The sequence below is a fragment of the Diadema antillarum genome, unplaced genomic scaffold (assembly GCF_040938485.1).
Source record: "Diadema antillarum isolate AM-2024a unplaced genomic scaffold, OU_Dant_1.0 seq00002459_RagTag, whole genome shotgun sequence".
In the NCBI taxonomy this organism is placed as follows: domain Eukaryota; kingdom Metazoa; phylum Echinodermata; class Echinoidea; order Diadematoida; family Diadematidae; genus Diadema; species Diadema antillarum.
The window spans coordinates 201,953-224,180 of record NW_027273066.1 but is presented as its reverse complement, the minus strand read 5'-3'; the positions used below and the strand labels follow the sequence as shown (position 1 = coordinate 224,180).

Here is a 22,228-nt window from a genome sequence, read left to right as displayed (position 1 = left end):
AATCCATCTTCAGAAGATTGGCCTCCATGCATTGGGTTTCCTTCTCTCTCTCTCTCTTTCCATCTCGTTCGAACAAGAGCCCTGTCCAATCATTGAAGCGTGGGAGGAACCATGGCAGTCTTATACCCTATCCTGGCCCGTCAATTCGAAGGGGGCAATCACGATTTCTTCTGCCATAGTCTTTAGTTTATACGCTGGATGTACGTCTACGTCCGACGTACATGACGTAGAAAGCGTGAATCAATGAGTATTTCGTGTCACCCTAATTCGCCTACATCCACGCAAGTCCGTCCCGTGTCTTGCAGGAATGTTGATGTGAACATACTGACATGCATAAAAAACAGACATTAGCAGACTACTTGTTTTCACAATATGCGGTGGCTTTGAAAATAGATTGTTGAAGAGTTGCTAAATAGTTTTAAAAAAGAGAAGAAGATCAGGACGCGTGTTGTTAATAAATCACTTCATAGCCCAATATCAGGTCATGAAACAAATGCGTCGTTATTGTGTGAGTCTGGTTTTGAACTATATCGTGAGATTGAGACCTCGTTATGCCTTCCATTGGAAAATCGGATGTTGCAGATTAAAGTGAGAACATTCAAATCACATCGTAGAAACCCACGATTGATGATGGAAAGATCTAGATTAATACATACGAGATTGAAAAAAAAAACCGGTCAAGAGCTGATTAAGAATAATGATTGAAGATGCAAACAACCCGGTTTCATGCTCGGGGAATTCCAGATCAGATAGATGGATATCAACACCGTTTCCGCAGACATTAAGGAGTAGATAATGGATAACAGAATATGCAATCGATGAATCCCAGAAAAGCGATGAAACTTGTAATTCGTCATCAGCGCAAACAATCCCAAAGGCGTCCCCTCCCCTCCCCTGCAGATGATGATCAATTTCCATTTTAAATACGATGACAACATATCCCATATCAAATTCTTTAAAAAAAAAGTGTAGATAATTAGGTTATATCGACTTCAATGTGGTGTTGCATGCTTTATTCTATATCAGTCGTATTCAAATTGAGCAAAACCAAAAATGAATAGCAAAAAAGGAAACAAAAACAAACAAACATTGAAACCTATATTCCAATGAAAACATCGATTTACTAAGAGACAATGGACTTGTCATAGTTTTTTTTTTCAATTTAGGATGGTATGTCCTCTATGTGCAATAATTTCAGCCTTTATTGCTGTATGCAAACTGCTAGTTTCCACAGCAAATTCCATGGTTGCAACTAGCAATGATTACAATGATCTATCTTATCTTTATCATTCGGGATTCTTGTATGAGCATTCGACGTACACGCGTGCCCTTTGAACTCTGAACCCTGTCAAGGTGAGGGCGCTCTTGAAAGGTATGTGTTCAAAGGGTTCCATGACACTCACTCCTGCGATGATTGCTCCGTTTAAATATATGCACGCTAAGCCAAACACAATTATACTAACCCTAATCATAATCCACGCTTCAAACTAAACATAAAACCTCATCACAACCCTAACCCTAAATCTAACCTTAAGTCCTCGGAACAAATAAGACCGGAGCAATTGTCGCTGGAGCAAATGTCGTGTCACCGTTCAAAAAGCTACGATTGAGCATATAGACAACAGAGTCTACCAATCGGGATAAGCACTTCCAGTCCTTATCGTAAACACTGAACGCAGAGAATTACTTCCGAAGGTCGATATAGATGCTATCAATAATTTTTGCCAAGTAACACTTTTGAGAAATGTAATGTAAGATGCATAGATGATGATGATGATCCACAGCATTTGTATGGCGCCATATATCTGTCACAGAAACATTCAAAGGCGCAGACTCCTCCAAGACAGTTAGCAATTGAATGCCTGGTGAAAAGATGATCACTAACACCAATTAATATATTATGTTCCTACCATTTTTCAGATCAAGATTATAATAATATAATAAAATATCCGATTGGTAAGAAAAGTTGTTTTGTTGGAAATGAAAGTAGAGTTGCAAAATGTTCAATTGAATAACTCTATCTCTTTGGTCATTGCTTGTGTCACCTGTAATGTTTTCTTACATGTTATCGTCAAAAGATTTTGTGGTTCTGCTGTGCAGCTTCACTTCATTGATGCCGTGATACAAAGCCACCAATCTCTCGAAGAACAGACATAAACAAGCAGACAAAAGCAACGGACACACCTGGAATTTATCAGTGATTATTGATAAATATACATAAAAACAAAACAAAACAGGGAAAGTATGATGATACACATAAAACATTTGTGTCTGTAGTTCCCAAGTAATGCACAAAAAAAAAAATATCCCGTTTTGGTATTGTTTTCTTTAGGTTAACCCACTTTTTCGGGTGTATTATGATTACGACTGGGAATTGAAATGCATTGTGTAATCAAATTTTGCGAATATTGTGGAAATTGCTTCACGAACTCGTTTGCATTTTTTTTTTTTTCATCAGTAGGAATCCTACTATGTTTTCATGCACATTAATATGACATTCGGGAAGAGCTGTGATGTGGAGTGCATAAGTATATACGTTAGTCATCTAGTCGTGGTTTGGATGTTTTTCAGCCTTTGCAAAACTATAATAATTTCACCGTGTCAAACAAAATTGAAATAAAAGAAAAAGAAGAAGAACAAAGCACCGTAAGAAGAGATTAAAGAGAGATAGATATATATTAAGAGGGAGATAGAGGGAAATGTAAGAGAAAAAAGATATTGGAAGAGAATATGGAGCAACATGCGATGAGTTCATGGTCAAGACAATTTTTCTCTTTTTTTTTCTCTTTACTTTGCGCTTACACTTACGATGACGCCGTGAACTCGTTGCACTGCAGAAAATAACCAGGGGCGTTAACTCTGCAAAGAGGGAATATTTTCAAGACGGAAAAGAGCAAGCAGCGGTCGCGAAGGGGGTCGACTGAAGGAGGAAGAGTAAAAATGCCAAGATGGTGGAGGGAGAAACAACGCACAACATTGGGACTCTACAAGTGGGCGGGTTGGGGGTGGGGGAGAGGAAGGGAGGGGTGGGGAATGTCGTATATAAGAGGGGCACGAGGACCGTCTTTGGCTGGGAAAAGGGCCTCCGAGGGTAAAATCTTCCCTCATCCCGCGACTCATCAGCGACGAGTCACGACAATTCGATCCGGGCTGACCCGTGGAATTGAATTTTAGCGGGAAAAAGAACCGGACTTCAGTTTCCTGCCTCTCGGCTACTCATTAACTCCTCGTAGGCCTGGAGAAGCACCCGGCGCGAATGCCAAGTTCTAGTTAGGGACTTGGTCGATCAATCAGTTTAAATCCTCCACGTACTCATGGTTCCATCACAACGTTATTTCCGTGTTTGCCTTCTCCTCATTTTCTCCTGTCACGATTTAAGTAACGTCACTCAGTACATCGCCATCTCAGCTTGCGTGAGCTGATTTAACGCTTCCAGTCCAGTATTACTGAAGCTTCTTTCGAAAAAAGACCTTCGCCTATTGCAACAAAATGAAAATTTCCGTGACAGTGCAGACGCGTATAAGAAGTAGGTGTTCTTCACAATGATAAAAATGTAATATATCGGCGTGTTATAGACTTCGTTATTTTCTTGAATAGAACATTTTGAATTACTGTTTCGCAATTCTCAATCCACACTGAATTTTGACGTTTTTGAATATAGCCATTAAGATCGTAAAACCAACCACGGATTGGCAAAAATCAATACACATATTTTTCTCTCTGTCTCCATTTGGGAGCGAAGAAGTTTATAATTTGATTTTTTTTTTAAATTTGTTTATTGCTGTTCTATTTCAGGATACAGCGCATTTTGCAAGGTCTTGAGATAGTGGGAGCAGTTTGTAAGAACTACATGCTATTATATGATTATTAAGACAGATAGGCCATAAAAAACACAGACACAAATACACCCACGCACAAAAACACACACACAGAACACAGCACATACTCGTACACATTTAGCACATTCACAGGCATAAAGGATATTTTTTTTTCTGTCCAAACTCATCCTCCATTCATAGCATGTATTGAAAAGAGAAACACAATATCGTGCTCAGACTACTCTGGTTCATTTTGGACTCCTCTTGCTTGCTTTTGAGATGTATGGTCGATGTAGCTCTTCGTTGTTCGCTGCATTTTCATGCAATGCTATTATTGCAGTTGAATAGTTCTCTTGGGAAATTTCGGCACGTTATTATACTGCCACTTAGTGGTTATTTCTCATGGACCATTTGAAACTTATCTTTAAAAAAAGACTTTTGTAAGGCAGAACCCCGCTTTTAGTGTGACTAAGATTGAGAACATTTAACAGTCCAAGCGTCTGTAAGAAAAAATAAAAACTGGACATAAACAATTCTTATGTTCTTATTTTTCGTCAAAACACTCTCCATTCTCAAGTCAGATCAAACATTGATGTAATTGTTGTTTTGATATGCTGTTATTATTTTCCATGTACGTCCCAGATTATATTCCCGGGTGAAAACATAGAGGCTGCAGGCTTATTATTTTCCCACCTTATTTTCTCGGTTTTTGTTTTTCTTTTCCAGTGGCTCTATTCATCTCTCTCCCTCCCTCTCCCCTTTGCTTGCTCCTTTGTATCTCTAACTTTCCCCATCCCACTCCCTCTCTTTAGCCCTCCCACCCCCCCCCCCCCATCTCTCCTTCTACTCCGTCTAGCATATCACATCTTACTGATGCATTGTCTTGCAACGCCCATCAAGATGTCCAAGTGGGCAATCCACCCTCAAACTGCTCCCGTTTTCCCCTGTGTGCTGGCCGTGGCACTCCAATGCGAACTGTGACGCAAATTTTGGAAATGGGGTACGCCGGAACGGAAACGTGGCACCCAGGGAGCGCTTCGGCCTTCCAGCCCACACAATCGGATCGCCGAATCACGAGGCATTTGAAATTCCAATGGCCTGTGAGTTCTCTCTCGCTACGCAAGGTCTGGAAATTTCTAGCGAATCGGGGTTAAATGTTGAAATTTAGGCAGGTCACATGTCGCAAATGAGCGGATAAAGGGGGCCCGGCTGTAATTTCAATTCAACCACCGTGGGCCGAAATCAATTTGCTAACGACAATATTTTCTTCAGCGCGTCTGCGCGCACGAGCTATGGATTATCCGGTTGCTTTTGACATGCAACGGCGTATGATCATCATTTTACTTGGTTTTCCTTAACCAGTCTTTTACTGTGAAAATGAATATCTCAACATGCAAATCGAAAATTATTTTAACCGCGATGATCTCCTCAAACCCATGAATTTCATTAACATTTCGCTAGATTATTACATTCCATTTCCATCAATTAAAGTTTTATAAACAAAATGAAAACAGACAGCAAAAGCGGCAAGCGAGCATCACACAATAAAAAGGAAGGAGTTAATACCGAACAATATAAGTAATGAATATGGAGAGAAATTATATAGACCTACATGTAACTACATAGTAAATTTGTTAAGAAATGAAACTTGATCTATAGCAGTATAGACAGTGATCAGGGAGAGTATTAATATGATATGTTATTGTCTTGTAGAAACAAACTATATTTCCACGACATTTTGAAGAAAGAAGTAACCCCCTGGCAATCTTCATTATGAAAGGAAAATTAACAAGAACCCAGACGATTGGTTTAGCGCCAAACGTTCTTAGAACACACGTACCACGGAAGACGCCTTATTCATCTCATGATTAATGATTTCGCTTTTTTTTTTGTTATCATTAAGATAGTGTTTTCACACTTCGATTTCCTTTCATTGCAAAAACAAGGCATGACAAAATAAAACAGGTGTAAGCGAAAGAAAAAGGACAAACCTTGGACAAAGAAAAAAAAATACTCACGCTGCGTAGACAAGAGTTACACTTCCCCTACCTATTCATTAAGACTTCTGAACATCTCTGTTTAGTTTTCGTGTCATAATATTTAGAGTTGTAATTCGCTCCGCGGCGTGTGTTTGTCATTTCTTAGAGATGAATATCAGCCCGCGGTGATCAGTTTCTTGGGATTCAGAGGAGAATGCGGACACCCATCAAAGTCCCCCGTCCCAGGTAATATCTCTGACGACTTCAACATTCTTTCTCAACTAAATTGATATCAACAGCATGCGAAAGTCATGTACGCATTGCAATCATATAATACAGACGGAGTCTGCAAGACACCGTAGGACGGTATCATTATTCTGAATTTATTGAACTCTATTCCTCTCTCAACCTCCAGTACCTTCGAATTCTAGACAAATTATTCCAATCATTTCCGTCTCAAAATCTAATGGCAAATAAAGCGGAATGCATATTTGAAAAATGATTTAGATTTCATATTTCACGACCCTGCCCTATACACGATGTTTGAATGTGAGTATACAAACGAGTGTCAAACATAGCATCAATCAAATCATTCTCCATATGAAGGTGATCGTTTATTTGAATGAAGTCATAAACAGTGGGGTTTCTGCTTGTAAAGTTAGGCAAGATCGACCAAAACGACCTCATGGGGGGGGGGGGGGGAGAAAAAAAAAGGATTCTAGGGAGTGGAAAAGGAACGTATCTAACATTTCTTATCGTGAAAGTGTTGAAGAAAAAAGAATATTGACGAAAAATGCTTTTTTGTTAAAGACAAAGGGAGAAAATGGCGCGAAAATGAAAGGAAAATTGATTTTACAAGAAATGCTTCGAGTTTCCGCCGTAAATGTAGTTCAAACGACATGCGGTAAGAAATATAATGGCGAAGCGATGATCAAGTCATGAGTGCACACACACACACACACATACACACACACGGAAATACACACACAGTTACCATGGTTACGCTTCTTTATATATGTCCTGGAGTCACTCTCTTTCAACGTATTATAGAGAAAGAGAGAGAGAGAGAGAGAGAGAGAGAGAGAGAGAGCTTTTCCATTATTACGGTATTGTGAAATTGATTCCCGATTCCTTATTCTACCAGTAAAGGGTGTGTTCACAATCTAATATCCATCGCTTCAGTTGTTGTCACATGATATCAAATCTTTCCAATTAAAGATGACAAAACCAATGTCCCAGTGATAACGAGTTCATGGTTTGCAGAACAAACATCCATGACGGTTTTGGACGTGGGAAGTCCTGGGAACATTGCAAAGATCAGGTAGACCGTGTTATCAGTAATAAACGTTTGAGAATAGGAAGCCGTTCCTAGAAGTAGACCTAAACATTGGAGCAGACTGTGGAAGCGACGGTGACCCTGTCATCTGTGAAAAAAGAGGTGAAACTAAAAAAAAAACCCACAAAAAAACATGCATTCAAAGCAAAGTTATTGCAAATGCTTGCAAAGAAATTCCAGTGTAAAAGAAAGACAAGAAAACAGCCAGTGTTAAAGGCCAGGTAGGGTGGGAATTCATGGATAGCCGATTCGCTGCCTACAGGGGTACGTTCGAAAACCACAACTAGCACCGGTCAGCATAAAATCACTTGATACTAACGAGTAATTGATACTGTAACCCCTCTTGCAGCTCTAAGAAGCTACACTGGGATGAACTACACATCGTCGGGATTTTCTACAGTGATGATCTCCATATACAATAAAAGTGTGCACTGTGCGAGTAAAATCTGAATGCATCCTTCTTTAAGGAATGAGGGATCCACTAGAAGGCTGCAAGGTTGTAATAGAGGGGAGGGCTGCCTCTCTGAATGTTGTCAGGGTGGTGACATGCACGACTTGACTTGGTTCCAGATCAAAATTGTCCTTGGAAAGAATGAGTGCTTGAATGCATCGGTGGATGTCTTGGGTATGATAAACTTCTGGTAATGAGCCTTTCTTGCATGGTAGGTTGCAGGGGTAACTGCTGAGGGCACTGGTAGGCCTACCCGTCCCTGCTGGATTTTGTTTGCTTTTGTTTAAAAAAAAAGTGAAAATTGGTCCAGGAGTCACTGGTGGTGTAACGTGTTCCATCCATGTGCCCACACCAGATATAGTCACTAGCAACAAACCGAGCTGTTGCCTTCTGCACTTGTTCGAGGCTGTTGATGGACGTCAAGGTGTGAGGGTTCCAAACCTCAGAGGCATACTCCAGTTTAGGCCCAACCAATGCTGTGTAGGCTCTAGACTTCATTTTCTTTGAGTATGATGGCAATGTTCTGCGTATAAGTCCCAGGGTCTTGCTGGCTTTGCACCTGATGTTTTGGCAGTGTGTATTCCAGCGTAGGTCAGGTGTTACAGTTACCCCAAGATACTTATACTCCATAACTCTTGGAATTACACCATTCTGAAGGTGGTATTTGTACTTTTTAGGATTGCGTTTTCGAGTGATTAACGTTACTCCGCATTTCTTGATGTAGAAGTTCATGAGCCATTTGGATGACAATACATGATAGGTGTCTGAAGATCTTGTTGCAGAGTGCTGTAATTGTAGAATAGGAGGGTATACGCTCATCGGTAAACTTCGACTCCATTCGAGATTCTTCGGCTGTGTGTGTGTGTGTGTGTGTGTGTGTGTGTGTGTGTGTATGGACTTCCAACATAGATCAGTGATAAAGCCATATGAAATTCGTCACAGGGGTTCTCGAATATGTCCGAACCGGGCCAGCCTTCCCAGTTCATGGTATATCCCCGTGCCGCCGGGTCTGAAAAGTGAGCGCTTAAATGACGTAGCTGACCATTTCGCTCGAATTTATCTCTATAATTTTACTCTGTTGGTATGGTTTCCCCATGCTACCGGGTATTTCAGAATATGTTCGAAATTTTGGAAAGGATGGAAGAGTCCATGAGGTCATGGTCAGAAGACAGAAGATTCTGGAAAGAGACACAAAGAGTGTAAAGATTAGGACAGAGAAATAAAAACAAGGTGCAAACAACCTATTAGGAAAACATGGCTCAACGAGAAGTGTGATGAGAGGAAGCAGTGCTACAATACATAACCTAGATAAAGAGATCTAGGAAACACTGGGAAAGGTACCATGCATTAAATCTGGATGCACAGAATCAGGAAGGTGGGTTTGTCGTCATGGAAACGGAGAAGATACTTGAAAGGTGGACAGAAATTCATTCCATGGCAATAGGGGAGACAAACCAGCAGTAATCAAGAACGTTGAGGGTCAAAGGATAATCAGTCAGAAGGTCGTGCACCAGTCTGTAACATAAAAGGGAATAATCACCTGCGCTCGTTGAACTCGTTATATTTATGACAACACCCCTGGATGACATTGGCCTCGAAACCATTACAAGTATAGTCAACGACGTACATTTTATATGACGGCAGCTCAATTTCTGTAGACTACATCAGATCTGTTTTCCATTGCTTTACCAAAGAAGTCTTGAGCAGTGGAGTTTGAGCTTTCTCGTTCAATCAGTCCAATGAGCCACATCATAGAGATCCTTCACAGGGTCATCATGACGAGATCTCGCAGCGAGATTAGCTCCGAGATGGATGCAGAACAATGTGGCTTTGTAAAGGGATCTGGAACAAGAAACACCAATCTTCATTGTTAGGATATTATCATATCTAGAATGTTCAAATGCAGAGAGAACTGTTCACTTGGTTTGTATATTATACCGAGGCTTTTTGGTAAAATTCAAGATCAGGAGTTGTTTAAGGCACTGCAGATATTAGATCGAGATGGAAATGACCATCTGGCTCAGCCCAAACCTATATTGAAATGAAAAAGGGTTAGGGACTACTATTAGACAGGGCAGAGCCAGGCAAAAACTGCCTATTTTTCCAGTCAAGGTTTTCTCACTTGATTCTGGTACTTTAGACCATACTTAACAAAATAAGCTTCTGCGCCATCTTGAAATCTGTCCCGAATCCAAGATGGCCGCCAAAAATCCAAAATGGCCGCCAGAGGACCTAAAAAGTGCCTTCTGTGGTTAAGATTTGTCTGGGGATGGGTTTTTTTTAACTCTATTTGATGATAAATGGTAAGAGAAATAAGATTCAGTGGATTAAAATTAGAATCAGTTTCTTTTTTATTGCGAAAATCCAACATGGCCGCCAGACGCAGCTCCCGAAATTAATAAATGTCATAATAACCGGAGGGCCAAACCCTAAAAACTCGCTTACTTAACGAGTGAGTTCCACTCTCTCTACAAACTAAGTAGACCATGCTTATTTTCAAATTTCTATTGTAACAAACAACATACCACTGGTCTACAAAAAAAAAATTGTTGCGAAAGCCTCCAAATCCGAAATGGCGTCCAAGATGGCCGCCATATCTACTGAATTTGCTATTTGAAAGATAGAATTTGATAGAAACATCAGATTTCAACAAATGTGATGTCATATGAAAGAGAATAAAATTTTCTACAAGTTGATACCATTTTTGTGGGAGATTGTGATAACTGGATTGAGATTTTAAGGAAAAATACTCATTTTTTGATATTTTTCTGAAAAAAGGAAAATCATGAAAATGCTTGATTCAGCATAAATCAGAAAAAGACTGAAGGATTATCTTGAAACCTTTTTAAGAATTTTGTTTAACATATAATTAATATTTGGAGAAAATTAGGGGTCAGTACCATATGCGGTTCAGGAGTTATAATGTCTCAAACTTGAAAACTCACTATGTAAAAATTTCCACTTTAGCTGTGACAAGACCTTGTTGGTCGTAAAGAGAGTCTGCACGCGCCAAGACTACTACACGCACCACTGGCACTGACGCTTGTAGCAGTGCCAGTGGTGCGTGTAGTAGTCTTGGTGCACGCAGACCTTTTTGACAAACAAGAGTTTGTGCCTGCAAACTAACTTGTCATACCAAGTGGTAGCTCAGGTGACGCCGATCGCATCATTTCAAAGTAGATTGTTCTGGAGCAGATGAGATGAAGCAAATAATGTCTTTCAAATAGAGGTAGAAGCTTGAAACAACCTTGCTATAGAAAGTTTAAAACAAAATTTGGATCAATCACTAAAAAACTTCAAGATTGCAGGCCATCAAAGCTGACATAGTTTATTGCGCCAAATTAAATGTATTATTTTAATTTTGGTATAATTTTGTCTGTTGTGCTATCCATTTATAGTTTTTATATATTTTGAACATTGTAGTGCTATTTCAAACCGTCATGGGTTTTTATGGAGATATTTTTAAAACCAGTGATATTCTACTCCGAAAAAGAAAAAAAAATCGAGTGGAAGTTTCATTTTTGAAGGAGTTAATAACGGAAATCAGTAAATTTAAAGTAAAATTGGAGTGAATTTTGAGTGAAAATTTTCATTTTCACTCATTTTAGGGTGACCTTAGGGATCACTCGTCACTCTTTGAGTGATCCCTGAGATCACTCTAAAAGGAGTGAAAATGAACATTTCCACTCTCGAGTGATCCTGATATCTAAAATGTGAAAGCATCTACCAATGGCATTAGTTCAATTCAATTTTGACACTATAACCCACATGAAATCAGCCTAAAACGATGTAAGAAAAATCTATTCACAGTGAATACACTTTCAGCATGCTTATTTGTAAATTCGATTCAATTCAATTCAATTCAATTCAATTCAATTCAATGTTTTATTTCATTTTTCGACAAGAACATATAAACATCACTTCTTCTTTTTTGGTAACAGAAAATCAGGTGCTCAAAACTATGTAGGATGAAAAGAATATAATAATTGTAGCACCTTACAATCATTACAGATTATCATAAAACTCAAGTGATTTGAAGTAAGTAAACATTGTGGATAATTCGAAAAACGGAGGGACCCACTAAAAAGACAAGTCTTGTAGAATGTGGGCCCCTCAGAAATGTGAATATACAGCATGAATAATCATTTTGGACAGTGTTATTTGAACAACATACTGAAAAGTAATTTCGCACAACACATTTAAAAGCAACTTTGAGAAATTGCCGCCATGTCGGATTTTTCGGGGGGGGGGGTGCTCGGATCAGAAGGGCTTTCAACGACATGTACGGATCAGATATTATTACACATATGCCATCCTCATTTACGTTTCTACAACAGCAGAGTAACATACAAGTACAAAAGCATATCTTTGATACAGAAGCATTTCTTTTTTAAATCAAAGATCGGGCCTTACCCAAACACTAAAATGAGGTCCACCCCCCCCCCCAAAAAAAAAATAATAATAATAAAAATAAATACACCCTCAATATGGTTTAAACAAGGACAATATATATGATAGACAGCAATATAAGAAATTCTAAAAATATATCAAATTATTAATCAAGATTTGACTCTGACGCAACACACTAAAGGTATCGTTTACCGTTGGAAGAGATATCACATTCGATTTATATGTGCAGGTTAGTTGTATCACAAAACATTCTACCATGTAAAAAAGAAAAAATTATATATATATATATATATATATATATATATATATATATAATAAAGACCAATTTTTCAACTCTTGCGCTTTTCCAAAAAGGAGGAACAGTAAGAGGAATAACGATGTCAAAGCTACGCACCGATTTCTCCTTCCTTTCTCATATCTCACATATGCAAAATTATTCAGGATAAGCCAAAAAGCTGTTGTAGCGGTGATCTCTTTCGCAAAAACATTATCCCAATTCACCGCTACGTGAATCTCATTGCAGATCCAGCTGAGGCACGCGGCTGGTCGTTATTCATAACTCTCTGCCCCAAAAAGGAACGTATGCTAAAGAGTTGAAAGGTTGGTCCGTCGGGTATTCGAGCTTGGGTCTGCCTGAATCGCTATGTCGTCTCCGTGGCCGAGCGGTTAAGGCGTTGGCGTTCCATGCCAAAGACCCGGGTTCGATTCCCGGCGGAGACCAATTTTTCAACTCTTGCGCTTTTCCAAAAAGGAGGAACAGTAAGAGGAATAACGATGTCAAAGCTACGCACCGATTTCTCCTTCCTTTCTCATATCTCATATATATATATATATATATATATGTATATATATATATATATATATAATGAAGCCTAAAACATACGGAGATATCACCATTTCTTTTCAAGAAACCATAACATTGATAACTGTTGACAGCTTAGTATAAAAAACTAGAAATGTCGCTACGGCGACTGGTATGCCTCCGCCATAATGCATGGTTCTCCTAGTAGGTCTATAGTACAATGTTTTGACAATGTGTGATGACAGTTTCACACAATTGGCAAAATATGAAAATGACAGGTTTGCTACAAATGTGCTGAATGTTCACTTTCCTGGAACTAGGTTCAATTGGATGAATGATTAAAACGTCAGAGTGCAGGTATTTGGGGAACTGATGATTTTTACTTGACTTTTGACCCTTTTATAAGTTTATGAATTGAGTAATTTTCAAGGTATTGAGAAAAAGTATAATTTCATTATCAAATGGTAAAATAGCATTATCTAATCCTGGCCTTTGACCTTTGACCTCACAGTTCCAAAGAGAATCACTGTCAGGTAGAACATGCATTAATATGTAAGTTTCATGATGATACCTTGAGTTACTTTCGAGATATGGAAGAAAAAGTGCAATTAAGCACTTTCACTTGACCTTTGACCTTTTGACTTTTGACCCTTTGGCGAAAACTTCCCACAGAATATATATTTGGTAATACAAGCATACATCAAGTTAAAAATCAAACCTTCAGGCATTGCATAAATATAAGTAGTGATATTTTGAGGAGTTGCCCTTGACCTGAGGAGTTGCCCTTGACCTGGCCCCCCACCTGACCTTTGACCCATGACCCCCAACTTTCCTAGATAATCACTGCCCATCGGTACAAGCATATATATACTAAGTTCCATGAAGATACCTTTAGCCATTTGCGAGATATGGAGAAAAACATGAAATTTCAACCTTTTTTTTTTCACAAAATAACCTATGACCTTTGACCTTTGACCCCATGACCCTAAAATCCAAATAAAGTATTATCCCCCAGGATATATCCTCATACCAAGTTTGATGTAAAACCACCACACGGTTCTTGAGATATCGACAAAAACAAAACGGGACGGACGTCCGGACGTACGTACGGACGGACGGACGGACGACCCGAAAACATAGTGCCTCCGGCCACTTCGTTGGCGGAGGCATAAAAACATATCAGAACAATCTACTTTGAAATAATAACGATCAGCGTCACCTGAGCTACCACTTGGTATGAAAAGTTAGTTTGCAGGCACAAACTCTTGTTTGTCAAAAAAAGTCTGCGCGCACCAAGACTACTACACGCACCACTGGCACTGCTGCAAGCGTCAGTGCCAGTGGTGCGTGTAGTAGTCTTGGCGCGTGCAGACTCTCTTTACGACCAACAAGGTCTTGTCACAGCTGAAGTGGAAATTTTTACATAGTAAGTTTTCAAGTTTGAGACATTATAACTCCTGAACCGCAAATGGTACTGACCCCTAATTTTCTCCAAATATTAATTACATGTTAAGCAAAATTCTTAAAAAGGTTTCAAGATAATCCTTCAGTCTTCTTCTGATTTATGCTGAATCAAGCATTTTCATGATTTTCCTTTTTTTCAGAAAAATATTTTAAAAATGAGTGTTTTTCCTTTATGTCACCATTCAGTCATCACAATTGCCCACAAAAATGGTATCAACTTGTAGGAAATTTTATTCTCTTTCATATGACATCACATTTGGTGAAATCTGATGTTTCTATCAAATTCTATCTTTCAAATAGCAAATTCAGTAAATATGGCGGCCATCTTGGACGCCATTTTGGATTTGGAGGCTTTCGCAACAAATTTTTTGAGGTAGACCAGTGGAATGTTGTTTGTTACAATAAAAATTTGAAAATAGGCATGGTCTACTTAGTTTGTAGAGAGAGTGGAACTCACTTGTTAAGTAAGCAAGTTTTTAGGGTTTGGCCCTCCGGTTAATATGACATTTATCAATTTCGGGAGCTGCGTCTGGCGGCCATGTTGGATTTTCGCAATAAAAAAGAAACTGATTTTAATTTTGATTCACTGAATCTTATTCCTCTTACCATTTATCATCAAATAGAGTTAAAAAAACCCTTCCCCAGACAAATCTTAACCACAGAAGGCACTTTTTAGATCCTCTGGCGGCCATTTTGGATTTTTGGCGGCCATCTTGGATTCGGGACAGATTTCAAGATGGCGCAGAAGCTTATTTTGTTAAGTATGGTCTAAAGTACCAGAATCAAGTGAGAAAACCTTGACAGGAAAAAAAGGCAGTTTTTGCCTGGCTCTGCCCTGTCTATATTCGATTGGACAACAAGACAAGCAGTTACACAGAAATAGAAAGGGGAACTATAGGCCAATGAGGCAGGGATATTTAATATATTTCCAGACCACTTGAACTTATGCAGCTGAACGATTTCAACAAAACCGATGGGCGTACTGAGGGGTTTTGTGGTTAGGGGATACAATATCACCAACCTGACGTGTGTTGACCACAAAATGTTCATTGCTGACTCATATAGGAAAATCTCAAAAATCTCCTTGATATCCTATATAGTGCATGGTGGGAAGCAGGGAAATGGGCCTTTAAAGGGAACCTAAAGTCAAAGGGCGATGTGGATAGAGTGAAATCAGCAACATAAGTAGAACACATCAGTGAAAGTTTGAGGAAAATCTGACAATCGATGCAAAAGTTAGGGATCTTTTAAGTTTTGGTGTTGGAACCGCTGGATGAGGAGACTACCAAAGGTTATGACGTGTGAGTGGACAACAATATAAACAAAAAGAGAATTCCACAAAAAATCATTTTTCATGAAAATTGCACATTCCATCAACTTGATACTGACATAATTATGTTAAGGGTAGCAATTATTCCCCTTGCTTTCAAGTGCTCTGTCATGCTAGAAAAGCGAACTTTTGTGGAATTTTCCTTATATTTTCTTTATATTGTTGCTCACTCATTCCAACACCACAACTTTAAAAATTCATAACTTTTGCATCGATCGTCCGATTTTCCTCAAACTTTCACTGATGTGTTCTACTAATATTGCTTCTTTCACTCAATCTACATCGCTTTTGAGTTTGGGTTCCCTTTAACTCCGCAAAGACAAATGCGTGGGAGTCAGCAAAGCAGGAAAGTGCGAGTTAAATATCAAAGACACGGAGATAAAGGAAGTGAACAAGTGGAAGAGTTTAATCATCTTAGAAGTGTGGTTACATACAATGTAAGATGTGACATAGAAATAAAGAAGATGATTGTTCTGGTAGATAGAGGAAGAGAGAGATGGGAGAGAGAGAGAGAGAGAGAGAGAGAGAGAGAGAGAGAGGGAAAGAGAGAGAAGGGGGATATTTGGGAAATCTGCAGAAAACAGCCATCATCTGCTACATACAGCAAGCGAGAGCGAGGCATGTTAAACCACGATCGCCCACGTTCTGACAGAACATGACGCATACAGACAGACAGACAGACAGACAGACAAACTGATGGCGTAAGATATCCGGAGTTCTCTTCAGTGTGCGATCGTGCAATATAATCACAAATTCCAGGACCTTGGAATCAACGTTTGGAAACGTTCCCTTTACAATATCATTATCGATTGCTCGTGCATGCTCTGCTAATAATGAACCATGTGCACTTACAACGAACACAAGCACCACAGTAAGCACACTCTCTGTTCTTTTTTTTTTCAGTAAAACTACACTTGGTTTCATAACACATTTTGTCGTAGATCCCGGACAGCCTAGTCGAGATTATGCGCTATCTACACGGGACAGCTTATGAGCGGGGCGTTTGAAAGGTCTGGTGGAATTACATTTCTCTTATACTAGAGAGGAGTAACTATATCTTTCCACACCTTCACGTCTTTCTTGGAATGTCTGCATTTTGTCTACTATTGTTTCTTTTTTCTTTGTACGTACATGAAATGATATTATGTTGTTTGCCTTATTACTCTTGTGTTATATGTTTGTGAGAAGTTTCATCTCAAAATAAATTAAATCTATTCGTATTAATTTGCGATGTGAGTGATAAAGGCTGCTGAAAATAAGGAAATTAGATCATGAAAAACTGTGGAACATTTGTAATCACAACTTCAAGAATGCATAACTTGTTATGTAAAAGTGAGAAATCATGATAATGGTTTTATTTTTTGCATCATTTATTGATTGACTTACTTTTTTAGATCAAGTTCTTCATATTTTGTATCTATATTTATGTATATATATATATTTCGAAATATATATGTATTATATATTTTGAAATATATTATATATATATATATATATATATTTCAAATAAAAACCAACAACCCAAGGCAATTAAAACAATAAAATAATGGATGGTATGATTCTCAAGGTTACCAAATGGCTGCATACAGCAGGCTTGATGTTTTCCTGTATTAGTAAGGAAGGCACAGAAATAAGTACACCTATTGGAAACTTATCCATTAGACAGATATGTTCACTTTGTACATGGAAACTTTTTTTTTCAATTTTCTCGATATTTTTCTCCTTCTCTTCATCAGATTTTCTGATCAATATTTACCCTCTCAGGTAAAAATCTGATTAAACGAATTTTCCCAAAACTTGTGACATGAATATCAATTGTTCATGGTTATTTTGCGTGATTACTACGAACATTCTTTTATCGAATGTATATTTCGTTTTCACGTATTTTATATATGATTGGATTTCTTTTTCAAACAGTACTTAATTAATTGTGCTGTCTTGTGCTGTTATAACCCGATAGGTTTCAATCAATCACTCAATATATAAATGCATTCCCGGCCACTTCATTGACATTCAAACACCAGAATGACCAGTGCGAGTATAAGTGTGTTTGTGTGTGTGTGTGTGTGTGTGTGTGTGTGTGTGTGTGAGATAGAGAGGGGGGAAGGAATAGGGAGAGATGGAAAGGGAGAGACAGAAAAACAGACATTCAGACAGACAAAGACAGTGGGGGAAAGAAAGAGAGAGGAGGAGGGGAAGAGAGAAAGTAACAATCCTAAAAGGTTAAAGTGATTTAGACATGAGAATCCTGTAGAACCGAATTTCATTATGCAGGCACTATACGTAGCTTCTTATCAATAATGTGTTTGCTCATGCAGAAGCAAATATTTCTCCAGGTTAGCTCTGAGTCCTTGACTGGCCTGTGGGGAAAGTCCCACTTTCTCTCCTTTTCCCCAGGAAATCTCTATCAATAATGATAGAAAACAAAAACAAATACGAAGTTCCATATCGTACAGAAGAAATGGTAATTTACTGACTCTAAGACGCATAAAACCTCCGCAGTGGCGTATTTTGAGACTCAATGGTGGTCTTTCTGTTGGTTGGAACGGTTTCGATGACAGTGTCGCTGCCCGGACATAGACTTCCAAAGCAACGCCTGAAGGCCGAAGGGTCCCTTGCTAAGGTGTGAATGTGGAATCCGGTATAAGTCCTTAGTTATTTCCTCGTTGTTGTTGTTGTAATTGTTGTTGTAGTGTTTTCATTTATGTAAATGGCGAGTTGTAAAGATTGGATTCAAGGTTTTGGTTTTTATGTTATTTTCAGGCATTATTTCCTTCTTTTTTTGTGGACACATGTTAGTTGAATAATGACATTCGGCGACGGTTTTGTAATCACCCATGATTGGATGCACGTGACGAGATCGACACCCATACGAGTCCTACATCCCACACATCATGCATCTCATAAACTGGAGACTAGGAAATGAGCGTCATGAGTCCGATAATAGGCAAATAAGACCCACTAGTTCGACACTAAGTATTAAATAGCTTTTTTTCGGGTTAGTGTCGAAGTCATGGGTCTTGTTTTCCTAGTGTCGAACTTATGGACCTTTTTTGCCAAGTGTCAGACTCATGGGCCTTGTTTGCCTGTAGTGTCGGGCTCATGGACTACGCTTCGTGGGGTGTATGACTCAAGGACTTTCTTTTTTCCAATGTCAAACTCGTGGGCTGCATAACTCGTGAGTGTCGGTCTAGTGGGATGACCCCCTCGCTGATTCACTGAAAAAAAAAAAGTGTTCAGGTATTGATAATGCCAGTCGGATGGAGTTGAAGCATGTAAAACGTATAAGTCATATTAGCCGGGTTCACACGTACAAAATAGCGGGATGACGATCGCGATGCAAATCTCGAGATTTGTATCCCGCTAATTGATGTACGTGTGAACCCGGCTACTGAAAAAGTGGACATTTTCGCGGCGTTGAAATTTTCGCGCATTTCGCGCAAACAGAAACTAGCGCGAAAATAAAAGCACGCGAATGTTTTTGTTTGCCATATTTTCCAGTAATTGATGTCTTGATTCTGCGGAATTAAAAGCACGCGAAACTCATCTGAACCTGCCGAAAAAAGTAATCGTGCGAAAATATTCATTTTTACACTAATCGTTTTGAGTTGATCGGCAACTGAAGTATTCTCAGGTCATCAGAACTTTACCCAATCTTCTCCGTGGAGGTTGCACAATACAACATCGATTTTACGGCTAATTATGGACGTTATTGCCCTGGGATATGTTGCATACATTACAACAATGTGCGAACTGCCAACAATAAAGCCATCAGACGCACCAAAAAAAGAGGAGATAAATGAAAGGTTAGAAACTTAGCCTCCGATGGAGGCACATGGTTGCCATACTCATCATTATGATCGTACAGAAATATGAGGCAGGGCCTACATGAAATATCAACCTAATACAAAAAAAGAGGGGAAGAAATAAGACAAGTTAAACACATAATACAACCCTGAATATTACTATCACTTAAACAGAGGACTCAAGGGGGGGGGGGTTGCAAATTAGAACAAACATTCTAGCCATATCGTCGCCACTCGAGCCTTTAATTAAGAAGGTTTATTAGCGCATCGATTTTACATCACGCAACTGCAACGTACAGGGAAACATTCCAGACACTGTTCATCCTTTGTGTCCAGACTCTAGAGGCCATGCGAGAAAAAATTTGCAAAAAAAATCGACTTGGATTCATGCTCAATTACTTTCATGTCAATTCAGATGTGCATTATTAGCCTTTCACCAGAGGGAAAACCATCCAAGGCCATATTCTTTGAACAAAAAAGCTAAAACACCATGAAAAGAACTGTCACGCAATGAAGGCCGTGATATCCGATTGTATTGTTTCACACGACACAGTTCCCATAGATCCGTGTTACCCAAGAGGACAAATAATAAATGCCATAATACAAGAAAAACAAAACAAAACAAAACAAAGTTTTTACGTCATATGTTCTTATTCCGAGGATTTTAGTTTGTTGTGGAAAACAGCAACAGTGAGGTCACATTGAAAAAAATCGTTACAACCAGGTAATGACAGAACACAGAAAACAGAAGTGTGATTACTATGACTTGCTAACTTTGTTCTAATTCATGAAACTAAGTTTTACTTCTACTCTTCTGAATCATTGTTTTAAAAACCTATATCATTATCATCCTTGATAACAATGTGATTTTTTTCTTTGCTAACAGAAATAATAATTCTTTGTTACCATTGTTATCCGTTTTTTTTTTCATAACCTGTATTGTTAGAAAGTCGCCAAGGGTTGATTTGAACCCCCCAAAAAAGTTTCATCTTGCGTAGTCTCCTCGAATTGAGGTTAAATCCTTACCATCCGTGCCTCTACCTATTCGGTTCCGGAGCAGATTGTAAGTATGCGCACACGTGTGCGTGTTTGTGTGTGTACGTGCAAGCAGAGATCAGCAGACTGTAAATCACTAGCATTCTTCTCATTCTTATAAACTGTCCCCCGATCCTCAATACGTCACGGATCAATATCACATGAAAATGCATCAATTTACCCCCTGCGCCCACGCCCACATAAACCTCAAGTCCTAAAACACTCTTCTTTGAATCAATAGCATGTGGCGTGATTCAATCTCTTTAGTCTCTTCCAGTGAATGACGTCATCCCCTTTGAGACTTGCACTATGGAAAATGTGAACTAACACTATACGCTTGCTTATGCATGTATATATCTCCCCCCCCCCCCCGCTTCCTTTCATTAAGTGATTATTTAGATACGTTACTACTCATACTTTACTGTTGGTGAATTCAATCAGTTTTCATCATTAATCATTCAAACGCTTATGAAGTTAGGGATTAGCTGTGCCATATCTATATGAGGCCATTCGTTATCTTCGCTGATGGTATATATATATATATATATATATATATATATATATATATATATAGATAAGTAACAAAGCTGCAACAAAGTTCATGCTGTATTCACCAACGGTTTATTTCTTCACACAAATTTTCGAGCGTCTCGCCGCCCTTTCTCAAGTGTTGTATATATATATATATATATATATATATATATATATATATATACCTTTGCTAAATGTATTGTGTGTCTCTTTTTATCTATTCCCTATTACATCAAAGGTTTCTGACAAGTTGGGTAGGATTTAGTCTTTCGAGCAGAGGTAATGATTATTGTTAATATCATTTACAAAACTAAAAGATAGATAAACGCGTTGATTAGCTGTAGTCAACTGCAAGCTGTATAGTATCTTACAGACACTCCCGAAGGGTTTTACAAACATTGTGAAGCGCCATCCAGAAATCTGTGTAGAACCTACAATATCAGACTTGAATTAATACCGTTGGTTTGTGCATTGAGAAAATGAAATGGTTCTTTTGATTTGCTTGATTGTCGAAGAGGACATCCGGTTTAAAGCTTCTTCAAGGACTCCTGTAAAGAAAGACTACACGATCGACAGCCGTCACACACTACATTCAATCACCCTAGGACTCCACCCCCCCCCCCCCCACACACACACACAAACACAAACACATAAACGCAAAAATATCCTGCCAACTTTTCACTACCTTTGGGCAGTTTGAAATATCTTTCATCATTTTCATCTGAACACTATCCTATTCCCCGAGCCTGGCGAATTGCTTTCGCTGCATAGTTGGTACATCTATAGGTTGCTGGCTTAGTAATTAGTTGTATCCAATTCGATTTTTAACACACGGAGCGCTTAACTAATTATATCAAAGTACATGCAGACACACATATCATAATCTATAAAACCACATACGCTTCCACATACACTAATTACACACATAAGTATATATATTTCACTTACACAAGCTGAAGGATTTCTTTGTTGCAACCGCTGTTTTTATACTTTAACATCTACCATAGATGTATGCACTTCCATACACTGCACTTACGTTCACTTTTGACAAACTCTCTATCCAACCTCTCTCTCTCTCTCTCATGCTCATTTTATTCATCTAATGATCTTTATCTCTACTATTACTTCCAAGTCTTATGTTTGTGGCTATACATAGGTGGATAGTATGCTATTTGTTTCCATATTCCACAATCAAATTAGGCAATTGGTGAAGATGGAAATTTTATGCATGGAACTTTTTTTAATTCCTTTGGTTTTATCAAAGCG

General features: G+C 38.7%; 1 non-coding gene across 1 annotated transcript; it reads left to right on the top strand.

Moving 5' to 3' along the window:
• The first annotated feature begins 12,642 nt into the window (after positions 1–12,642).
• On the top strand, positions 12,643–12,714 carry Trnag-ucc (transfer RNA glycine (anticodon UCC)). The gene has a single exon. It is a non-coding gene; the product is annotated as a tRNA-Gly (tRNA).
• Positions 12,715–22,228: the final 9,514 nt, after the last annotated feature.